The sequence below is a fragment of the Leopardus geoffroyi genome, chromosome X (genome assembly GCF_018350155.1).
Source record: "Leopardus geoffroyi isolate Oge1 chromosome X, O.geoffroyi_Oge1_pat1.0, whole genome shotgun sequence".
In the NCBI taxonomy this organism is placed as follows: Eukaryota; Metazoa; Chordata; class Mammalia; order Carnivora; family Felidae; genus Leopardus; species Leopardus geoffroyi.
In genome coordinates, this window is record NC_059343.1 from 15541147 (window position 1) to 15560476 (window position 19330).

The following is a 19330-nucleotide window of genomic DNA, read 5'->3' on the forward strand; positions in this document are numbered from 1 at the left end:
AAAGATGTATTACTTTTAAAATTCATAATGCATGTTGGTGTCTTGAGTTCAGGAATAAGCTTCTGCAAGAAACAGTCTTTGTCTCCAGTCTGGTTTCTTTTGCTGGCCACTTAGTGCCTGAAGTGTTTACAGAGTGTCTGGTCCTAAGCACTTACACTTGCCAGATGCCAGGTCCCTGACAGTGTTTGAAGATGCTGGCGTATTAGCAGCCGCCAAGGGAAGGACGAAGGGGACGAGGGAGGTAGGGGTGAGGACTGAGAGACAAGCAGCAGCTGTGATGAACGGAGGGATGGCGTCTTTTCCCTGGTCCCAGTCATGCACGGCCCAGAGGATACATGGAGGCAGGACAAGGGGAGAAAGGCCAGAGTGTGAGGCCAGACCTGGCCACTGTGTCGTGACAGGCACTGCCGGGTCACACCTAGTCCCGGGGACGGCCTTCCGGTGATGTGGAGGAACGGAGGAATCTGAGCGGCAGGCGTCTGGCTGAGAGACGGGTTCACTCTCAGGGCTGGAGTCAGCCATGGGCCCAGAGGTGGGCTTGCACCCTAGAATGACCGACACACAAGATGAGGGTTCGGAAGCACGGCATCCAGGCCCCGCGACGGCAGGGAATGGGGGAGTGAGTCTTAGGCACAAGCAGAGGCCCAGTTACCAGAACCAAGACCTAAAGTTGAGGTTTCAACTAGCAGCCATGGGCGCCTGGCTGGCTCAGTCTGTAAGGCAAGCAACTCTTGATCTCGGGGTCATGAGTTCCAGCCCCACGTGGGGCATAGAGCTCACTAAAAGCCAAACAAAACAAAACGACCTAGCAGCCTTGGTGACTTCATGCTCAGTCCCAGAAAGCCAAGCTCCATTTCCTCAAATCTCTCCTGAAGACGTCAGGATTGGCAGGGACGGTGAGCTGGTCTAATAAAGAGGAAGGACAACGGACCCTACTTGTGGGGGAAATCGGGCAGGACTGGAGGCAGAGCCCTGGAGCACTGGAGTCCGAGAATTCTGTCAGAATTGTGCCCGAAGCAGTCTATAATGAGTAAGGCAAGTTAATGGACGCGGTCCAGGTGGCAAAAACAAGAGGCCCTTGTCAATGTGAATCTTAGCCATTCCTGCCCGAATCTCTTTATAGTGTCCCTACTAAAGATACAGACACACATCAGGGTGTCTTGATGATGTCAACAGTGTTTCAAAAATAAAAGATCAGTCCATAAACATTTTATGTTTGCTTTGCCAAATCAAGGAGAAATCTGTATAGGTTGGAAATCCTAGTGTTACTATACAAATGCCTCTAATAAAAACTCGTAAGTAGAATTTCTAACTCCATAAATTTCAACAAAAATGTCATGCTATACAAAAGATTGTAGCCAGTCTATTATTTTTATAAAGATCATTTGTGCGGCGCCTGGGTGGCTCAGTTGGTTAAGCGTCCGATCTTGGCTCAGGTCATGATCTCATGGTTTGTGACTTTGAGCCTTGCGTGATGCTCTGTGCCGACAGTGCAGAGCCTATGTGGGATTCTCTCTCTCTCCCTCGCTCTCTGCCCCTCCCCCACTCACACTCTCTATTTAGAAATAAAACTTTAAAAGAACGATTTAAAAGTTTTAAAAAAAAGAGTATTTGCTATTTAAATAATTTTTTGGAATATAAAGTCGAATTTTACAGTATGTCTTGCCTTCAGATTCAAATGTCGGTAATGTTACAGAAGCAAAGAAACGCTTTTTGATGATAGCCCTCGTTTGATTGGTTTTCCCAAGAGTACAATTTCTACTCCAATAAACCCTTAGTTCCATGGCTTAGAGCCAGAGCAGTGATTCTCAACCTTGGCCTCCCCCTAGAATCACTTGAGAGCTTTGTGAGTCCCAGAATGCATGTAGCAAACAAATGAATCAGAATCTCTAGACGTGGGACTCAGGCATCAGGAGTTTGTAAAGCTCCTCGGGTGGTTTAGATCTGTGGTCAGAGCTGAGAACTGCCGAGCTAGACTGACCGTATTAACCTACCGTCCAAAGCAAGACACTTTTAAGAGCAAAAGCCCGTGCTATTACTGATTACCTGGAGGCCAGAGAATAAACCAGTTAAGTTCTGAAGTCACTTTGGCGGTCAGCTAGTGTCACTCTATCCCTCAAGATTTATAAAGGAGTGCAAAGATAGGCTCATATGAAAGCTCCATGCCCCTTGGGAAGCCTAAAGGTTTCTGGAATTCTTTGAGAATGATTGTAATTACTTCTAGTTCTAATTTCTAATTTAAGTTGAATTATCATTTTATACTCAGCTACTTGGAATTTTTCCCTCATGTCTACCTTGAGAGTAGACCCAAGCACAGTCCCCAGGCCTCCTCCTGGTTCCCTGCCCCACCCCCAAAAGGAATCTTCTTAGGCACCTGACTGTGGTGAGATCTACCTAGAGGATAGCATTTAAATTTTAATATTAAGTTTCCTTGTTCCCGAAAAGTCCCTCGGCCATTTCTGCTGCCCAGGGCTCTAGTCGCTGCCGTATTTCCCAACAATTTTTCTTTTTTTCTCCTCTATGTTCTCACTACACTCCTGAATTCTTGTTCCTTTCTTCTGTAGGCCATCTCCTTAGTGCTTCCTTCCGACTTATGACTTCAGGGCTTCCCTGTCCCCCAAAATCAGCTTATCAAGGACTTTCTCAAACAAAGACAGTTCTTTCTTTTCGAAAAACTCAGGTACCGACTGAAAAGCATGATATTTTTGTTCATCCCACTGTACATAGACTTAGATATTTTTTGTGTCGAAACCTGCTAGGAACCCACTGGAATGACTAAAATGAAAATGACTGACAATGCTAAGTGTCGGTAAGGCTGTGGAACAACTGGAACTCTCATAAGCTGCTATTGAGAGTAGAGAATGATGAAGCACTTTGGAAAACTGACGGTTTCAATAAAGGTTAATGCACATCCATCCTGTGACTCAACAATTCCTCCACCAGATATTTATTCAAGAGAAATAAAAACATATGGCCCCAGAAAGAGTTGTACAAGAATAATCATAGCAGCTTTCATCATAATAGCCCAAAACTAGAAACAGCCCTGTGTCCATCCACAGGAACATGGACAAACAAACTGAGGTACATCTATATTGTTATACTACTCGATGTCATAACATGGATGAAATTTACAGACGTTATCCTGAGCGAAACACCTGGACACAAGAGCACACATGGTACAATTCTATTTCTAAGAATTCCTGGAATAGACAAAACTAATCTATGGTGATAGACATAAGGAAGTGAAGTAAGAGAAACTTCCTCTATCTTGGGCTGGGTAGTGGCTACATGGGTGAATACAATAGGAAAAAACCCTAATCTAAGTATGTACTTACAAACTATGCATTTTATTGTATGTAAATTATATCTCAATTTTTTTTTTAATGAGAAAAATAACCACTCTGGGGTGCCTGGGTGGTTCAGTCTTTTAAGCGCCTGGACTTCAGCTCAGGTCATGATCTCGTGGTTTGGGGGTTCAAGCCCCGCATTGAGCTCTGTGCTGACAGCGTGGAGCCTGGATCTTGCTTCAGAGCTGATTCTGTGTCTCCCTCTCTCTCTCTGCCCCTCGCCTGATCACGCTGTGTGTGTCTGTCTCTCTTTCAATAAGTAAATAAATAACTAAACATAAAAAAAAGAACCACCCCAAAATATAATCTGCCACGACACATTGGGACCTTACAGTGAGTCTTTCACACCCACAGGGGAAAAGGTAGAAATTAATATTTGGATCCTACTGTGTACCAAGCTCTGTGTAAGATACTTTACATAGACAAACCAGACTTCCCCCTAAAATACTAGGCAATTCCAGGAACCAAATGCACTTCTGTGACATTTCTTATCAGGCCCTTGAAAGAGCAAGCACTTCAAACATTTTAATGGCAGATGGAACTTTTAGAGAATTTTCATTTCTGGACAAACTAATAGTTTTCCCAATAATTCATCTCAAAAATGTTAATACCTACCCAATTTACTACTATAGTAAAGAAAGCATTTCTACATAAGTGCCTGGTGAATTTTACTTGTCCCAACAAGATTGAAGGGCTTAAACTGGGATTGAAATGCTAAATTTACATATGACAACCGTAAGTGTTCCACAGACTCGAAAGCACACCAAACAAAATAATAAATTTTCCTTTGAACCACAACAAATCTTTTAATAGAATTTTATTTCAAGGATATAACAATCCAGGAAAATTCCAGATGTTCATTTTATAAAGCCAAAAGGAAGAAGAGAACAAGAATAATCTATAAAACAGAAGTTGCTATTTGGGGGATGAAAATGAAGTGTTCAGACAAAAAAAAATGGATTTCGGTTTTCTTAAGAGATAAACAGAAGATGAAAGGCTCTTGGTGAGTGGAATCTATTATTGTTCTACTTGTTGACTATGCAGACGTGCCCCTTGGCCCCTTCATTTAGTGCAAAAGACATCCATGATTTCAAGGAATTTACTTTTCACTGTCATTCCATATTTATACAACATCTTTTGGAAAGAAATTAAAAATTCTTTACTCTCAACTGCCAGTACTTCTCCCCTATCCATAAAAGAAAGTCCAAACGTTAAGCCTGGTATTTGAAATTTTTTTTAATGCGACCCATTTATCTAAGCTTTATCTCCTACTGCTTTTCTACACTTGCCCTTTGGTCCGGCCAAGCCTATTTACTTGACTCCAGAGTGACTTAACAATTCTCACCTCCAAATTCCGTTCATGCTACTACCCTTGGTAGGATGGTAAAGTGGAAAGTGCATGAATTATGTTAATTCTTACTCTCCGGCCAGTTATTAATTAGCCATGCGATTCACTCATTAGCCATGTGAGCTTGGGCAGGTGTCTCAACCTTCCTTAACATCCTTGTCTTATCGGTAAAATGAGAATGCTAGTACCTACCTCTGTTTTGATATTTTGGTACTCTATTTTGATTTTTTTTTTATTTTAATGTTTATTTTTGAGAGAGAGAGAGAGAAACAGGGCGTGAGTGTGGGAGGGGCAGAGAGAGAGACACAGAATCCGAAGCAGACTTCAGGCTCGGAGCTGTCAGCACAGACCCTGACGCGGGGCTCGAACCCACGAACTGTGAGATCATGACCTGAGCCGAAGTCGGATGCTTAACCGACTGAGCCACCCAGGCACCCCTGTATTTTGAATTTTAAATGAGATGGCTGATGTGCCTGCCACATCAGACACAACAAATACTACTTCGTTATCAGGCTTCATCCTCCCTTCTGCCTAGAATATACCACCATCTTGATGCCTTCCTAAATCCTGTCCTTCCTTTGGTCCAAACCAACTTCCATGTCTTGAAACCTTGTCAAACCACCCCATTACCATTTTATTGGCCCTGAATGCCATACTGCCTCATATTGCTGAAAACTCCCCAAATGTGATGAAAGACACGAATATAAGCATCCAAGAAGCTCAGCAAACTCCAAGAAAGAGGAACTCAAAGAGACCCACACTAAGATTCATTGTAACCAAACTTTTGAAAGACAAAGACAAAGGCAGAATTATGAAAGCAGCAAGAGAGAAGCAATTTGTCCCATACAACAGATTCTCCATAACAGTTAGCAGATTTCTCATCGGAAACTTTGGAGGCCAGGAGGCAGTAGGTTGATGTATTCAAAATGCTAAAAGAAAAAAAAAACCCCATCAATCAGGAATCCTGTATCTGGCAAAACCATCCTTCAAAAGTGAAGAAGAAATTAAGACATTACTAGGTAAACAACAGCTGAGGGAGTTTGTTATCACTAGACCTGCCCTGCAAGAAACACTCAACACTCAAGGGAGTCCTGCAGGGTGAAATGAAAGCACACTAGACAGTAACCTGAAGCTGCATGAAGAAATGAAATTCTCAAGAAGGGTAAATACGTGGGCAGTTATAAAAGCTAGTATCACTGTAACAATGGTTTATAACTCCACTTTTTGTTTTCTACATGACTTAAGAGACTAACACATTTTTTTTTTGATGAATCTAAAAACTAACATTGTAACCTTGGTTTGTAACTCCACCTTTTGTTCTCTACATAATTTAAGAAACTAATCCATTAAGAAAATTAGTAGCTTATGTTTTAGGGCACACAACGTCTAAAGATGTAATTTTGTGACATCAACAACCAGGAGAGTTGGGGACAGAGCTGTAAAGGCACAGAGTTTTTGTATGTTATTGGAGTTAAGGTGGTGTCGATTCAAATCAGTGTTATAACTTTAGGATATTAAACATTATCCCCATAGTAACTATAACAAATAGCTATAGAATATACACAAAAGGAAATTAGTAACGAATTTAAGCATTTCACTGTAAAAAAAAAAAAAAAGATCAACTAAATACGAAAGAAGACAGTAATACAGGAAATGAAGGATGAAAAAGCTATAAGGCACGTAGAAAACAAATAGCAAAATGACAGAAGTCCCTCCTTATCAGTAATTAATTTAAATGTAAATGGTTTAAACTTGCCAATAAAAAGAGATTATGTGAAGGGAGCAAAGAAGGAGGCTTAGGTAAGACATTCCCCCTCCCCCAAAATGCACCCTCCAGACTACTCTGCGGGCACAGGTACCCACATTCGAAGTATGACACCCCAATTCCTCGGCCTTTTTCTAAACTCAGAAGCAGTGACAGCCGGGGAAGAAGCACATTCCCCGCACCTTCCCCTCATCTAAGAGGCTGCAAGGGAAAAACTGCAGTCAGAGCTTGACCCACATGCCAGCCTCCCCTCTCCACCCTCAAAGCTGTTGAAATGACAGGAAAAAAGACACACACACACAGTTTTACAAACGATTAATACACGTCAGTGCTAGGAAATAGGAATCTTTGAAAGACAGGGCAAATGAGATTGACTAGAAAGTGGGAAGCAAGAATAAATTAGAGATTTCAGAAACAAAATGTATGATTGTTAAATTTTTCTGCCCTGCAGCTCCTAGCTATTCATAAGAAGTTTGGATAGAAGAAATAAAGGGCCCTAAGCCCTATGTGTCAAGCAATGGGCACCTTATAGTTAAAAAATCACAGACACCAGCTCTTTAAAGAGGAAGAGAAAGAGAAAGATTAGGATAGAATTGTTACCAAAGTTTTGGACTTGGAAGGGATTTTGGCAATTCTGAAAGAATGAGGCAAGTCTGACCAATTTGCTAGCCCAGCACAAAAGAAGATGTTACCTATATAGTGCTGGAGTGATTTTTTAGCAAATCACTCCTTCCTAGGGGTGAAAAACCACCATGACATTTCATATAGTCCAAACAAAGACTTCGATTGTTAGACAAATGCCAAAACTATACTGGAAGCCTTGAGAGAACCACCTGACTTTTTCGTACAGTTTCCAGCCCCTAGGCTTTTCAAGTCTTAGCAGGAAATACTAGAAGCAATTTCTCCTGGTGTTTTGAAGTTTACCTACCTAAATCACAGTGTGATTCTGGTGATTAAAAGAGAGAGAGAGAGAGAGAGAGAGAGAGTGTTTGAATGTGATCCTATAAAACAAATTAGTGTATAAGGAACTGATTTGAAATAACCTAGTAAATTCATTATCTGCTCATGATGTTTGGCATGATTACAATAAAATTGCATTAAAGTACAGGATCTCTAAGAGAAATATGGAACGGTCAGGATTCAGAATTATCTGATTTCCTAATGAAGAACAATAGGGCATTTAGTCGGTTGAGAAACAACGGTTCCTTTGAATTACAAATGAACTCGATATTAGCTTATTGTGGTTTTGGTGTATTTAATATTTCATCTGAGTAGGAAGTCTACCAGGCTTGAGACGGGAAATCTGAATTCTAATTTCAGATCTGTTGCTACATACCTCTTAACTCTGGACAAGTCACTTCCTCTCTCTGAGCCTCAGTTTCCTCATTTGTAGTATGAAGGGATTGGACTTAAACATTCTCAAAGGTTTCGTCAGCTCTCAAATTCTGTGGCTCTGGTTCTTTTCTCTCCTCCAGGGCCCTTGTCGATTCTCACCCCTCCTTCCTCTACCCCAGGCTCCTAGGCCACCTGCTGCCCCCACCTGCCCCACTGCTCATGGTTGTTCACTGCGACATTCACCCATTCTAGACGGCAGCACCTGGCCCAGGCTTCTTCCGCTGGGACCCAAAACAAAACTTACTCTCGTGTGTCCCAGGGCCGTACTACTCGTGGCCTTGAGTGAAATGAGGCTGAGGAGTTGAGCTACTGTGGCCACGTCAGGATGGGGGCGGGGGAGAGGGTTGTGGGGGAGGGGGACAGAGCAAGTCCTGCGGCCTATCCCACACTGCCAGAAGCTGTTCTCTGAGAATCGAGGTTCATGCTCAGAACTGGGTCTGTCTGTAACGAGGGTCCTGGTGGGTTGAGAGCCTGGGGGAGGGAGATGCTTGCCTTGCTTTGAATAAAACCGAGGGGAAAAACTTTTCCCAACGTACATAAAAACCAGTCCATCCAGCCACTTGAAAGTTGAATTTACATTTATGTGGATGAGACAAATTCCATGCGATTGCATGTGTGTACATGATGATCCATTATGTATGGTTTTGTAATATAATTTATCCATCTATACTTACACCAAAAGCAACTCAGCATACAACCTAAGTGGCTTCTTTTTGATCTTTGCCTACGGGGGTCTCACCCCAAATCCGTGTGTGTTGGTCTGATTCCCTCTCTCAGCTTGTGACCCTGACACAAGGTTGCAAAGTGCGTGCGTGACATTCGTAAGCTCTCCTGAACTCCAAATCTTCTTCCTCCAAAAACCTGTTACCCTGAGCGTCTCTCTCCTGGCTGCCTTGACACGGAAGTAGCTCTTGAAAACCTAAATGTCCGTGTGCATTTGTGAGCCTGCGTGCGTTCACCCCACAGCCCAGGGGATTGCATCTTTTCTCCTAACACAGTGAGGTGAGAAATGTCTCCAGCACGTAGCCTAAAACTTGATTTTTCATTTTAACTGAAACAATGAGCTCTCACCTATCAATATCTTGGCCACGTGTGGTTGTGCTAAGGCAGAAATACCGAGTCTGAGAAAAACCACAGTCAAGGAAATTCTGTGTCGTCTCCCTTGGTGCCCCACCTCCCAACCCCCACCCTCATGTCTAGACATTCCCCCAGGCCTTGAGGTTACCACCCTTTCTTTTCCACATTTCATTAATAATTGTACAAGTCAAACAATAGCTAATCTGGCAATTATGCGCAAGTTAAAACATTGGAACACGTTACCCGGCATCGCCTGCCAAATCACACTAAAATTTGGATCGATGAAGGTGCCGAAAGATTTTTCAAAAGTTTGTCCTGCCTTTCGGGCAGACTTCTAAAATGCACCAGAGTGAGTGGTTCTAAAACCAAATCAACAACAACAGCAGGAAACCTGTCTCCTAGCGTCTCTGTTTTTCACAGTGACGCCACAGTTTGAAACTCAGTGTTTGGGGGGGGGGGCGGGGAAGAGAAAAGGGGCGTGAGGCAGAGAGTACCCACACCCTGAGCTAGCTGCGTCAGGGTGAAAGAATGAGCACCGCACCCCAGGCGGTCGCATTTCTGGGGTCACTTAATCATGCTCTGTACACCTGTGCTATGAGGGCAGCACAGCTGCAAGACAAACGCTCTTCGGCTCCGGGGCCAACATGCCTGTTCCCCTCTAGATTTAGCTACTTCCAACTGTCCAAGATCAGCCGCAGAATTTTTGAGGAGTGAAGTAAAGCAGAAAGCAAGACTGGGTCGGCAGTGTGCTCTTCCAGAATCAGTCTCGGGGCCAAAGCTTCTCTTCCACGCTTCTCCAAGCTGCGCTCGGGCTTCCAATTGCCCACAGGACTTCAGTTCCCTTCAGAGGCTCTGCGCACTGGGCAACCTGCATAGACGAGGGTCTCCAGCGGCCTCCAGAATCACCTTCAGAACTCAAGTTCAGCCCCTAAAAATAGCATCAGCTCTGCCCGCACCTCCTCCTCCTGGGTTTCCTCGCTACTCGTACTCCCAGTGGATATTACTAAGAGGTGAGAACACGAACGCTTGCGGGAAGCAGAACATCAATCATTCCTTCATTACTGATTTCCATGGAAACCCAGGAAAAGAAAAAGAAAGGAAGTCAATTGGAGGACTGCTTTAGGCTTGAAGTCTGGTTCTCATGAAAGGTCAGTGAGGGGACCTCCGAAGTCCATCTCAAAGGCACCTTCAGACCTGAAATGCTTTAATTCCTTGCCTGCACACCTGGCTGGGATTTGGATCTGGACTGGGAACAGGATACCAAGGTCACGCTGAGCCCCACATGCAGGCGGTGGAGCCTCGCTGCTGAACTTCCTGGGTTCAAAGGACATACTTGGTAGCCGGGATGGTTTTGAAAGTGCCCTTAATGATCTCAAACCTACCTTGAAAGTCTCCAAAGGACCCATCTATCCCTTCTCTCTAGGGCACTTAGAAGAGGACCTGGGGTCGGCTGGAGTCTCTGGAAGCAGAGCCCCGTTCCCACAGGAATTGACTTCAATCTTTACACTCCTCTCTCACATCCAATACATCGCCTGTTCACTCAGTGACTATCTCTCTCTGCAAAGGAAAAGCGTCACGTTAGTTGGTAAAGATACGAAGATGAAGAAAATATGACCTGTGTCCCTAAAGATCTCAAAGTCTAGACAGAAACAACCACTCCAAAGTGTGAGGAGTCTCTCATACAGGCAGGAAGAAAAGGTGGAAGCAGAGAAGGAAAACTATTGACCTGACTTGGAAGCTGGAAGGACATCACATCAGATCCTTCTCTTCCTCAAGCTTCTACGTATCCCCTGGGATGAGCTCACCTGTTACCTCCTCCTTATCTTCCCCTTCCTATCCCTTTCTGAAGCTCCCTCAGCTCTACACAGATTAAATCCAACCATGGTCACACAGCACACTTCCCTCATTGAACACCTGTCAAGTTCTTTGAGTCTGAGGAAATGTCTACAAAGGCAGGTAAAGCGGGAGTCTGGCCCACCAGATGCCTGATGTGTGCAGGCAAAGGAGCCCTCTGAGACAGGACTCTATCTGGGCACAAAAAGGTTGAGCCAGTGGGAAACCTTGGTAATCAGGCAGGAGAGGCACTCCAAGAGCCAGAGGATAAGAAGCAATTCTGAGCACAGCATGATGTCTGTTACTCAGATTTTCTTACCTCTAAAGTCCCAGTGAAAACACAGCTTCTCGAGCTGGAGAGCTATAAATGGAAGCCAAAAGAGATGTTTCGGTGAGAAGCTTTTTTAAAGGACTCAGAGATCAGCTGCATGCTTTGGAAGCCTTCTAACATGCGGGAGTACAGAGGGGAGACAGGCGTTCTCCCCTTCGTTGCTGCAGACCACGGCTCCGTACACAGGAGGTCTGAAGAGCCTGGTCAAGCAGCGGTGGCACCCAGCAAAGACTTCAGTGCCTAAAGTAGAATGATAAGCACTCCATGGCACAAGACAGCTCTGTAGGGGTAGTAGCGATTGCCAAATTGTGGCGCCTGATGCATTAGTGGGTCGTGGCCAGCAGTTGTTTTTTTTTTTTTTTTTTTTTTTTTTTTATAGACTAGAATAGTATAAAAAGCATCAGAGTTTCTCATAAGTAGTAAGAAGACATATATGTGTACGTGAGTGTGTGTACATGGGAGTGAGTATATGTGTATATATACTGGGTCATTGTGTAAAATATATCTCTTCCTGTGGGCCATGGTCTAAATCACAAAGAGATTGCCTGTGGAGCAGAAGTAGAAGCTGATGTAAGTAGTAGTTATCTTGTATTTAAGTTCATAAAGATTCCCGGATGTAATCAAGTAGGGATTGCAAGGGCTAGCTGCACCGTCCATTACAGTGGCCACTAGCACGTGTGACTATTTAAATGCATTAAAATTAACTAAAAGTAAAAATTGTGTTCCTTTTTAATACCAGCCACATTTCAAGTGTTCAATAGACCCATGTGGCTAATGGCTACTGTATTGGCCAGTGCAGATGTAAATTATTTCCAATGTCTCAGAAAGTTCTAGTGGATATCACTGGCCTTGATCTAAATCTGGTGGACCAAAATTGTCAAGGATGGGCATGGACACCATACATTTTTAAAGGTCTACAGTAATTGTGAAATGCAATCGAGATTGATTTCATTATTGATCCCAAACAGCAGAAAATATAGATATGGAGCTTGAGAAAGAGGGTGAACTGGAAATTCAGACCTGGAAGCCAGTCGACACTGTAAACTGTAGTTGAAGCAAAAGAAGTGGATGAGCTGACTCAGAGAGATTGGTGAGCAAAAGAAGAGGACCAAGTACAAAACCCTAAGATCGAAAGAAGCAAAATCAATGAAAAGGAGCCTGAGAAGTGGAGGTGAAAGGACTAAAAAGGAACATCAGCAAGTGTGTTTTTATTTTATTTTTTCTTAAAAAAAATTTTTTTTACGTTTATTTTGAGGGGGAGAGAGAGAGAGCATGAGCAGGGGACGGGCAGAGAGAGAGGGAGAGAGAGAATTCCAAGCAGGCTTCACGCTGTCAGCACAGAGCCTGATGTGGGGCTCAATCTCACGAACTGTGAGATCCTGACCTGAGCCGAAATCAAGAGTTGGACGCTTAACCAGCTGAGCCACCCAGGTGCCCCAAAATTTATTTTTGAATTATTTTTTAAAAATTTATTTTAGAGACAGAAAGCACGAGCAGGGGAGAGGGGAAGAGAGAAGAGAGAGAGAGAATCTTAAGCAGGCTCCATGGAGCCTGATGCAGGGCTCGATCCCTTGACCCTGGGATTGTGACCTGAGCTGAAATCAAGAGTGAGACGTCAACCGAATGAGCCACCCAGGCGCCCCTATTTTATATATATATATATTTTTTTTTTTTTTTTACATAGGCCTCACACCCAGTGCAGGGCCCAACACGGGGCTTGAACTCACGACCTGGAGATCAAGACCGGGGCTGAGATCAAGAGTCGGACACTTCACCAACTGAGTCACCCAGTAAGTGTGTTTTTAGATGCAAGCAGCAGAATATCCTAGCTCACATCAGCTTAAACAATAAGAAAACTAATTATGTCATGTAACAGGAAGTTCAGAACTAGCATGGGCTCCAGGCACACTACATCAGAGCTCCAACTTCATTTCTTTGTAACTTGTCCAGAATAGTGTTGGCTTCCTCCTCAAGCTGGAGGAAAAATGGCTGCAGAAGTTCTTAAAGCAATCATTCATTGTCAAAAACAATAGAACCACTACGATTGGCTCAGACTAGTCATATTTGGGTTTGAATGAATATTGAGGTGTCAATCACTGGGGCCGTGACAAAACAGAAGCAAGAGAGATGGGTGTCAGAGAAGCCAAAGAAGAAAGTAGGGTGACCAACAAGAGTCAAAATGCTACTTTGAGATCAGAGTGTATACCTCGCACATAGTAGAATTGAATTGTTTTCAGTAACGTATTGTTTGGTGGTTGATCATGATGAACCAAATCCATTTGGAGCCATGTATATATAAGAGCTCAAAATTCTAGCAGGTCACTCAAAGGAAAGATCAAGAGACAAAGAGGATTATAGTAAAAGAGGACAAGGAAAGAAGAAGGGAAGGTCAAGAGCAAGGAGAATCAAAAGGTGTTTTGAGTTGCCATTTACAACATGGAAGGCATGCCCTCACCACATCCAGCCAAGACAAAAAAGTTAGATCAACCAGAGAACACATATTCCCAAGATCTGGAATTAAGAGCAAGTGTAACTTGTGACTTATGGTAAATTTAAAGAACTTCAGTGTCTTGTTTTACTCAGTGTTGTCAAGGCAATATCATAGCCTTAAGAACTTTGGCAAAGCGCTCCTTGGCCAATGGAGAAACCATCTCTCAGAGGCCTCAGTTGGCCACTGCCCACTATGTAGATCAGCTCCTTGATGCTATTCTCAGAACAAATTTTCCAACAGATGCTAAGGCAATGAAAACACACCGAGAATTGTAAGATGATTTATTTTCCATCTGTTTTCACCTGTACTCAATTGAGGATACCAGCTCATAGCCCAAGCAATATATAACAGAGGCCAGGGGCTACTCCACCCATATCTTATAAAGTGCCTATGGTGCCACTTTTAGCACTGCAGCTGTAAATAACAAGACCCTCGAGTCACAGGGAGTGATCTCATCTCTTACATACATCCAGAGCTTACAGAGGCCAATATGTCCTTATGGATCATTGCGTTACTGGTGTCGCTGAGCTCACCGAAGCTCATGTGGCCCAGCTTAATTTCCTCGGGGCTCCTCTGTACACTCTCCCCTCCCTTCTCCATCTGGGAATTGTGTACGCTGTTTCCCAGGGACCAAAATATGAGAACCATGGCCTAGGAAATTTGGTAGTGGGGGAGCCACATCACCTCCACTGACATAATCAGGTGGTTTTATTTTTGTGTTACGCAGGGGGAGACTTAACAGGAAAACATACTAGAGACATAAATGGAACACTCTCCTTAAAATCTGTCAACAGCTTGCCATGGCCTTTGAAATAAAGATCAATTTCCTAATGTGGCTTATGAAGCCCTCGGGGTCTGCCAGCCTCTCCAGCACCCACCATGCTGCCCCCCCCCCCACTTCTCACTGCCCTTTGGCCCCTGGTTCCTTGTCAGAGGAGGCCCAGGCCCCTCTGTCTGGAATCCTCTCTACCTCACACCCAGTCTTCATCTAGTGTATTCTTGATAATCCTCAAGAGCTCAACTCAAACATCACTTCTTCAAAGAAGCCCCCCTCCCTTCCCAGATTAGATTGGGACCCTCCAGTGACCTTTTCCTACTATCTGGATTTTTCTCCTAGGGCATTTATTCAGTTGTGTAATTTGTAATTTAATGTATGTCTTTGAAGTACACTCTGACTACTGTCAGTATGACAACCATGCTTGTCTTGTTCACTGTCCTCAGCCCCCAGCCCAGTGCCTGGCACATAGTAACTCAGTAAACATCTTGCTGAGCAATTGACTGCCAGAGTGAATTGCCATTCCTTGTGTCCATTAGCACTAAGGTGGGGTGATTCTAAATTCTGATCTGTTAAACAACCAAAATAGCACAAAAGTTTTTTCTTATGCTAGCTAAATCCCATGCTATGTCTTTCCCCTTTGTTCAAATCTTTTTTAATGACAGTTTTACTGAAATATAATTCACATTCCATACAATTTACCCATTGAAAGCCTACAATTCAATGGTTTTTAGTATATTCACAGTTGAACAACTATCACCACAGTCAATTTTAGAACATTTTCACCATCGCCCCCAAAAGGAAACCCTGTACCCATTATTTAAATGTGTATTTATTTTTGAGACAAAGAGAGAGAGACAGAGACAGAGAGAGAATCTCAAGCAGGCACTACACCATCAGCACAGACACAAACCACGAGATCATGACCTGAGCTGAAATCAAGAGTTGGACGCTTAACCAACTGAGCCATCCGGGCGCCCCTGCTCATTTTTTAATTGGGTTGTTTTTATTATTGAGTTGTAAGCGTTCTTTACATATGGTAGATGCAAATCTCTTATCAGATACATGACGTACAAAAATTTTCTTCCATTTTGTGGGTTGCCTTTTCACTGTCTTGTTGCTATTCTTTGAAACATAAAATGTTGATGGGACCAAAATTATCTTTTTCTTTTGTTGCATGTAGCTTCACGTGATGGAAGGGGTGAAGCTGGCTCTCTGGGGCTGCTCTTATAAGACACTGATCTCGTTCATGAGAGTTCTGTCTTCATGAACAAACTGTCTCCCGACGGCCTCACCTCCTAACACCATCATGTTGGGCGTTAGACTTTCAATGTATGAATATTGGGGGCACACAAACATTCAGACAATAACACTGGTCATCCTCTTCAGTCCCCTTAGGTATGGATCAATTCCTCAGCATTTGTCTTTTATGACACTGACATCTTAAAAGAATACAGACCTTTTTCTCTTTTTAATAGAATGCTTCTTAGAATCCAGTTTTACACTCCCAGCCAGAATTCCATATAAATGTTGTGTCCTTCTCAGGGTATCATACCCATCTGATGTCTATCTGCCCCTCATTTGTGATGTTAATTCTGATCCCCTAGTTGAGGTGTTACCAAATTCTATTTAGTTACTAATATTCTAAAATTTGACATTTGTCTTTACCTCTGTTCTAACTGTATACCCCGAACCTTTTCTGTCAATAATGTGATATTTCACCTGGTGTCCATTCTTCTTGCTGTTTCCAATCAATTCATTCAACCTATAATTGTATTGTGCTGGTCTTCAACTTGTTTTCTTAACTCTGACTTCGCCCTTTTTAGCCCCATCTGCTGTTTTAGCATTTCATCTTGGTTTTTTATCTTATTTTTACTTTCTCATTCTCCATGTTGGCAGCTGACTGGATGTTTTTGTTTTCCCTGACATGTGTGAGCGAAATCTTGACCCCATTCTAACCTACCTAAAACGCATTTGTCTTCCTCTAAGAGCTCCAATTTGAGTCCTAAATGAGGTGTTTTATATACTTTTCTCTACACTGATGATATGGCCAGAGGGGCAGAGATAGAGTTCAACTGGGGTTGTGTGCCCCCTTTGTTGGTGGACACGAGCTCTCTTTAAAGAATATCTTCTGTGTTCTGCACTAGGAATTCAGACCTCATACTTGGAGACAAATCCTATTCTTAATATGTTAGGCTTGGAATTATGCCCTCAATTCCGTATGAATCCCTAGTAAATGGCATACACTGAGGATGTTTTCTTCTGTCCCTGATGAAATACTCAGTTCTTTTCCTTGATTTTTTCCCTAGGGTTTCTGATTCTCCTCATCAATTCACTTCTCTCTAAATTGAGAGTGAGTGGTGAGAATATGGGTTTTTGTCAACTGGCTTTTTTTTCTCCCCCCGGTACCATATCAGGTGATGGTCAGTGGAACATGGGGGTGAGGTTAAGAGCAGTAGTGTGGTGGTAAATGTTTAAAGACTGGCTCTCAAAAATAAAAATCCCTAATGTAGAGTGTATGCCAGTTTCCACAGCATAAGTATTCCCCCTGTAGCCAATTTCAAGCCACCAATGTGACATGACTAAGTGTGGAATTGGAACACACATCGCTATATAGCGTAGCACATTATTAAACGGTATTTCCACCTTGCAGATACATAGATAACCTCAAAAGCATAAATAAGAGTAAAATGAAGTGAAATAATTAGAAAGCGGTGTTTTTGAGCATTTACTATCTTTGTTTTAAATAAAATTTGTTTAATTGTAAGTGTAATTTTTAAGAACTGCTCTATTTAATCCCTGGCTTGAAAAATCCCTGAAAACTGGACTATCAGCAGGCTCTCCTGAGCCAGTGGGAACCTGCTCCCGCACACCAGTGAGCCAGAATAAGCGCCCGAATTATCCAGTCCTTCCTCCGGCCACCGTTTCTTATTTTCGCAAGGTCATGCCACTTTTCTTCCATGGTGGCTATTGGTCACTTTTTGCTATTTTTAAAAATCCCTTTTTGCTCATATTAAAGGAAAGAGATTCTGTGATTGGCTTCATCCTGTCACCTTTACCTCAAGATCTTACTCTTTCTCGCGTGCTCTGCAAGTTTCTCTGGGTCATTTGAGGTTTTATGTCCTATTCGGAACCAAAAAGATAGTATCCCCTGAGACGGTAATCACGAGTCTTCCTCTAAGTCTAAGCGCCACGAGCTGGAGTTGGGGGAATAGTAAGTGAGCTCTGTCTTCGGGCGAGTTAACCAAGGATCAGTTGCAGAACTATGCAATTTCAAACAGACAATATTCGAGGATAATAACGGATATAATTCACCTTGAAGAAAGGAAGAATGATGTTCCAACACATGGAAAGTAGTCGGCCTCTTACATATTTCTTTGAAAGGTAACTTTGAAGGATGAGGTTTGGTGAGAGGTGCCTCCATATACCCAAGAGCATAAGTGAGTTCTCAAACACATACAATGTATTTCCTGTGTGTGTGAGTGTGTGTATGTGCATAATTTTTTAAACTCTGTTTTGAGAAATTAAGGGTGTTTCCAAAGTATTCCTTATTAAACGATTCCTTGCTGAAACAAATCATAGATTCTGGTCAATATTTCCAATAATACAGTTGTTCTCAGCTCTGGCTGGACATTAAAATCACCTGGGGAGCTTTTAAAAAACACCAGTGCCAGAACCCTACTCCAAAAATTTCTAATTCAATTAGTCTAGGGTGGGGCCATGCCATTAATATTTTTGAAAAGCTCCCCAGGTGATTCCCCTAGGCAGCCAGAGTTGAGAATCCTTGTCATAATGTAACATTTAGGATTTTATTAATAGTCCAGGAAATCTACTAAAGTAAATATACTAACCCCCTAACATGCATGACAATGAATAGGAAAATTTGTAAAGTTCTTGAAGATGTTTAAAGAAAAACAAGATAATAATTATATGTTGTTAAAGTCTTTTTTTGGCTGGGACTCCAAATGTTTTATACTTTTAAAAAAGCAACTGTGCAGTGCCTAACGGAGCAAAAGCTAATTAAGTGTAACAATGCCTTGAAGCTGAAGACTAAAAAAACAGTATGTTTTCAGTTTTTCTTTAGGAAGTTCAGGATTGTCTGTGATCAGGATATCCACACGTCCAGTGCCCGCTACAGTAAAATCCCGCTGATGGGTTCCAGTTAACATGGGAGCCAAAATGTAGCCTTTCTGAGAAACCTATTTTTCAGGAGCACAAATTAAAATCATAAATAAGATTGTAAGGGGAGATCTCTAAAATGTTTAAGCAAATAAAGTTCCCCCAAGGGACTGATTTCAGGGGAATTCATTAGGCTTATTAGATGACATAATTATCTAATCACTGAAACAGGGTCTCTGGAGATCTCTTCTACTTTTTAGCTTAGATTTAATCATTGCATTTAAGATAATGCAGATCTTGGCACAGCGGAGTGGTCGCCAGAGATGCCCGACCGTCTGTTCTGAGGGGCGGCTAGCAGCGCGGTGGAGCGAGCCAGGGACGGCTTACACCCGAGACGGACTGCGGAACCGCACGTGCCCGAGGTGCAAGTCCAAGTCAAATGTCGAAGGAGAGCCTCCCTGAGCAACCAAGAGTGTCAGCTGCACCCAAGGCGGTCTCGGCAGCAGCAATACCTGTGGTGGATTTCCAGGCCGAACTGGGACGGCGATTCTTCGCTGGGACACCAAGCAGTGGTGAAAGCAGCGCTGGAACATCCAGCTTAGCCGGTTGCCAGGGGAAGAAGCAGCCTCCGTCTACTGTTTGAAGCTTCTGCCCCAAGCTTGCACTGTGTGTAGGAGAGCCGCCGTCACACCTTTATCTGTAGCCTTCCCCCAGGTCTTAAGGATCCTGAAACCTTACCGCGGACGGTGGATTGGGTGCAACAGCAGCCGTGACTGTGGGAAAGAGCAGCAAGATGCCACGGCACACGGACTATAGACCCACGCGTATCCTGCAAGATGACCGAACGTT

General features: G+C 43.1%; 1 pseudogene; it reads left to right on the top strand.

Moving 5' to 3' along the window:
• Positions 1-15671: 15671 nt before the first annotated feature.
• On the top strand, positions 15672-19124 carry LOC123595218 (annotated as a pseudogene).
• Positions 19125-19330: the final 206 nt, after the last annotated feature.